Source organism: Scyliorhinus torazame, chromosome 24 (genome assembly GCF_047496885.1).
Source record: "Scyliorhinus torazame isolate Kashiwa2021f chromosome 24, sScyTor2.1, whole genome shotgun sequence".
Taxonomy (NCBI): domain Eukaryota; kingdom Metazoa; phylum Chordata; class Chondrichthyes; order Carcharhiniformes; family Scyliorhinidae; genus Scyliorhinus; species Scyliorhinus torazame.
Genome location: NC_092730.1, coordinates 52172836 through 52178326, shown reverse-complemented (window position 1 = coordinate 52178326; position 5491 = coordinate 52172836). Strand labels below are relative to the sequence as shown.

General features: G+C 45.9%; 1 non-coding gene across 1 annotated transcript; it reads left to right on the top strand.

Annotated features, from left to right (window-relative positions):
• The first annotated feature begins 4131 nt into the window (after window positions 1-4131).
• On the top strand, window positions 4132-4203 carry trnam-cau (transfer RNA methionine (anticodon CAU)). The gene has a single exon. It is a non-coding gene; the product is annotated as a tRNA-Met (tRNA).
• The last annotated feature ends 1288 nt before the right edge of the window (window positions 4204-5491 follow it).

Genomic DNA, 5491 nt, shown 5'->3' with positions numbered 1-5491 from the left:
GGTACTGCTGGATAACGTTTCACGAGCAGCTTTGACGAAGGGTCACCTGGACTCGAAACGTTAGCTCATTTCTCTCCCCCCCAGATGCTGTCAGATCTGCTGAGACTTTAAAGCCTTTTCTCTGTGGTTCCCTATGTGTGAGCTTTACAATGTTGTAATGTGTCATGCTGTCTCTTTCATTCTTGGGACTAATGTCGGGATGAGACTGCCAGAAAGTTTCTGATAGGTATTTGCTGCAAAGAAAACAGGAACGTGTGTTATGTTTACTTTTGGGGTGAGGGAGAATGTAAATAGCTGAGAATACCCTCGATTCCTCGACCTCGGGCTAATGGCCCAGAACGCTTCCGCTGCGGCACTCTGCTCCTTAAACCAGGAGCTACAACATTACTGCTCTGCGGTAGCCACACAACTATTCACTGCCTCATTTTTTTGTTTCAACAAGAACACACGTTTGAGCACACTGATACTGGTCAGCATCGTTCAGATAATTTACTTTCGTGCTGAATGGTTGTTCTGTGAAGGTGATGTGATTTCTTCTTTAACGTTGTTCTGATGGGAAAGTGGGGAGTGACTGGAATCACCTTTATGAAATGAAGTTAGGGGCGGCAGTTTCGCCTCTCTGGGAACATTGTTCACGCTGGTACAGATTTCTTTAAACTTTGCCTCAGGTTCGACCAGGAAAGGAATGAGCCACGAGCCGAGTGGCGCAGCGGAAGCGAGCTGGGCCCATAGCCCAGATGTCGATGGATCGAAACCCCCTTCTGCTATTCATATTCCCGCTCACACCAAATGGAAGCAAGTTGCTATTTGTCAGCAGCACATCTGCCTTTTTCTTTATTAGTATCAAAGTTTTGCTTTCAGTCTGATCCGCTCTTTGACACCTGTTCTTCAGCTAACCAAAGTACAGCCGAGGTGACTAAGTCGACCTCTCCCAGAACTCTCTTCTACCGCCTCTACTGGATGAACGTTCACCTGATTGGATACTGGAGGGGTTCTTAGGCTACTTGTCTGTGAAAGAAGCAGCTGTGGAGAAAGATTGCAGTCGCCAGAATGCAACTCTCCAATTGTATACTTCACGTCAGTCAGATCTTAGAATTTCAACGCATTCGTGTGAGGAACAGGTAGAGCGGGAATTCGGACCTTGTTGATTACAGCAAACTGATCAATGCAGCAATGAGAAGCTCCTTAACCCCCAGCGGCTTGGACAAGGATGGCACTCAGATACAGGACTCTGTCTGGGGTTCAAAAGTAGGAAAAGCATATCTTGTTTGAAATGAAATGACAATGAAGATAGAATTTAAGGCGATTTATGCACGGATCTGAGCTTCGACGACAACGCATCAGGATGGCCGAGCGGTCTGCGTTGAGGTCGCAGTCTCTGCTGGAGGCGTGGGTTTGAATCCCTTTCCTGATATTGACTTTTCCTCCACGAGGTTAAATTTCCCCCGCAATATTTTCATCCTCAGGAAGATCCAATCCCTCCCATTCAATGGAAAAGTGTTGGTCTCAGGACATGAGATTCCTGCTTAAATACGCTCAGCAATACCCTACAGGCAGAAGCCCATGTAACGACTCGATAATCTGCTTAATGACTCTGGTTGAGGAATTCAAATTGATCACAGGACTCCGGCTAAAATTAATCTTCTTTTGTTGTACATCGTCTGGCTGGTTGGATTGTTCACATCCGTCCGAGACGGGAAGCTGGGAACACGGTTTCTATTGTGATTTATTTCTAGTTAATGCTTTATTAACGTTTTGGACCCCTGCGAGGTATTACTGGATATCGTTATATCTCTATATTGCCCTTCTGTGTGGTACTACTGGGTGACGTTTGCAGTCCAGCTTTGACAAAGCGTCTCCTGGACTCGAAACATTAGCTCTTTTCTCTCCCCACAGATGCTGTGAGACTTGCTGACATTTTAAATCATTTTCTCTGTGGTTCCCTATTTGTGACATTTACAATGTTGTAATTTGTCATGCTGTCTCCTTCATTCCTGGGACTAATGTCGGGATGAGACTCCAATAGAGATTCTGACTACAATAGAAATTTGCTGCAAAGCAAACAGGATCGTGCGTTTTGTTTACTTTTGGCGTGAGGAAGAATGTATATTTTGCTTTCGTGCTGCATGGTTGTTCTGTGAAGGTAATGTGATTTCTTCTGTGACGTTGTTCTGATGGGAAAGTGGGGAGTGACTGGCATCACTTTTACAGAAAGAAGTTCGGGGCGGAAGTTTCACCTCCCTGGGAACGTTGATCAAGCTGTTACCGAATACTTCAAACTTTGCCTTAAGTCTGACCGCGAATAGCTCAACCACGAGCGGACTGGCGCAGCGGGAGCTTGGTGGGCCCATAGCCCAGCAGTCGATGGACCAAAACCATCGTCTGCTGTTTGTATTCTCACTCACACCAAAAGCAAACAAGTCGCTATCACCCAGCAGCAAATCTGCCTTTTTCTTTATTAGTATCAACATTTTCCTTTCAGTATGATCTGCTCCTTGACACCTGTTCTTCAGCTACCCACAGTATAGTCGAGGTGACTAAGTTGACTTCTCCCAGAACTCCCTTCTGCCGCCTCTACTGGATGAACGTTCACCTGTTTGGACACTGGAGGGGTTCTTCGGCTGTGAAAGCAGCATCGGAAGCAGCTGTGGAGAGAGATTCCAGTCGCCAGGATGCATCTCTCCAATTGTATACTTCACGTCGCTCAGATATTCGTCTCTCAATACCTTCGTGTGAGGAACAGGTTATAATGAAAAAATATATCATTTGAACCATGAATGTGAACCTGGAAAAGACTGAGAAGCTCCTTAACACCCAGCGGTTTGGACAACGGTGGCACTCAGATACAGGACTTGCTGGGGTTCAAAATTTGGATAAGAATATCTTGTTTGAAATGAAATGCCGATGAAGATAAAATTTAAGTCGATTTGTGCACGGATCTTTGCTTCGGCGACGACGCATCAGGATGGCCGAGCAGTTAAGGCGCTGCGTTCAGGTCGCAGTCTCTTCTGGAGGCGTGGGTTCCACTCACACCCCTGAATTTGACTTTTCCTCCACGAGGTTAAATTTCTCCTGCAAGATTTGCAACCTCGGGAAGATCCAATAGCTCCCTTTCAGTGGAAAAACGTTGGTCTCAGGACATCAGATTCTTCTTAAATACGCACAGCACGACTCAACAGGCAAAAGGGCAGTTAATGACTCTATAACCTGCTTCAGTGAAACTAGTTGAGGATGAACATTGATCCCAGGACTCCGGGAAAAATTCGTCTTCTCTTCTTGTAAATAGTCAGGCTGGTTGGATTGTTCACATCCGTCCAAGAGGGGAAGTTGGGGACTCGGTTTCTATTGTGATTCATTGCTCGATAAAGCTTTATTTCCTTATTGCCCCCCTGTGAGTTATTACTGGATATCGTTATATATCTATATTGCCCCTCTGTGGGGTACTACTGGATAACGTTTCCCGTGCAGTTTTGACCAAGGGTCACCTGGACACGAAACGTTAGCGTTTTTCTCTCCCTACGGATGCTGTCAGACCTGCTGAGACATTAAAGCATTTTCTCTGTGGTTCCCTTTGTGTGAGCTTTACAATGTTGTAATGTGTCATGCTGTCTCCTTCATTCCTGGGACTAATGTCGGGATGAGACTGCAAGAAAGCTTCTAATAGGTATTTGCTGCAAAGCAAACAAGAACGTGCGTTATGTTTACTTTTGGTGTGAGGGAGAATGTCAATAACAGAGAAATGCCTTGATTCCTCGACCTCGTGCTGATGACCAGCACGGTTCCGCTGCGGCCCTCTGCTCCTTAAACCAGGAGGTACGTCATTACTGCCCTGCGCTAGCCACACAACTATTCACCTCCTCGTTTTTTCTTTCAACAGGAACACACGTTTGAGCTCACTGATTCTGGTCAGCATCGTTCAAATAGTTTACTTTCGTGCCGAATGGTTGTTCTGTGATGGTGATGTGATTGATTCTGTGACGTTGTTCTGTTGGGAAAGTGGGGAGTGACTGGAATCACCTTCATAGAATGACGGTCGGGACGGAAGTTTCACCTCTCTGTGAACATTGATCACGCTGTTACTGATTTCTTTAAACTTTGCCTCAAGTCCGACCCCAAAGAGCATCAGCCACGAGCAGAGTGGCGCAGCGGAAGCGTGCTGGGCCCATAACCCAGAGGTCGATGGATCGAAACCATCCTCTGCTATTTACATTCTCACTCACACCAAACGGAAACATGTGGCGATTTGTCAGCAGGACTTCTGCTTTATTAGTATCAAAAGTTTGCTGCGCGTCTACTGGATGAACGTTCACATGTTTGGACACTGGACGGGTTCTTCGGTTACATTGCTGTGAAAGCAGCACCGGAAGCAGCTGTGGAAAGAGATTGCCGTCGCCAGTATGCAACTCTCCAATTGGATGCTTCACATCGTTCAGATCTTAGTCTCTCAACATCTTCGTGTGAGGAACAGGTAGAGCGGAGATTCGGTACTTGTTGATTGAAGCAAACTGACCAATGAAGCAAGAGAAGCTCCTTAACATCCAGCGGCTTGGACAAGGAGGACACTCGCATAGAGGAGACTGGCTGGGATTCAAAGTATGAAAAGCATATCTTGTTCGAAATGAAATTACGAAAAAGATAGAATTTAAGTCGATTTGTGCACGGATCTTACGTTTGACGCCAGAGCATAAGGATAGCCGAGTGGTCAAAGGCGCTGCGTTCAGTCGTAGTCTCTTCTCGAGACGCGGGTTCAAATCCCACTCCTGATTTTGGCTTTTCCTCCACGTGATTAAATTTCTCCAGCGCGATTTTCAACCTCACGAAGATCCAGTTCCTCCCTTTGAATGGGAAAGCTTTGGTCTCAGGACATGAGATTCCTGCTTAAATACGCACAGCAAGACCCAACATGCAAAAGTTACTCTGGTTGAGAAATTAATAGTGATCCCAGGACTCCCAGGTAAAATTCGTCTTCTCTTGTAAATAGTCTCGCAGGTTCGATTGTTCACATCCATCCGAGAGGGGAAGATGTGAACTCGGTTTCTATCGCGATTTATTGCTCGATAAAGATGTATTTCCTTATTGGCCCCCTGCGAGATATTACTGGATATCGTAATATATCTATTTTGCCCCTCTGTGGGATACTACTGGAGAACGTTTCCTGTCCAGCTCTGACTAAGGGTAACCTGCACTCGAAAAGTTAGCTCTTTTCCCTCCCTTTAACCGCCAGTGGCTTGGAGAAGAATGGCACCCAGATACGGGACTCTGGCTGGCGTTCAAAATAGGAAAAGCACATCTCGTTCGAAATGAAATAACGGTGAAGATCGAACTTAAATCTATTTATGCACGGAGCATATCCTTTGCCACAAAGCGTCAGGATAGCAGAGCGGTTGATAGCGCTGCGTTAAGGTCGCAGTTTCCTCTGGAGGCGTAGGTTTGAATTCAACTTCTGACATTAACATTTCCTCCACGAGGTTACATTTCTCAAGAAAAATAT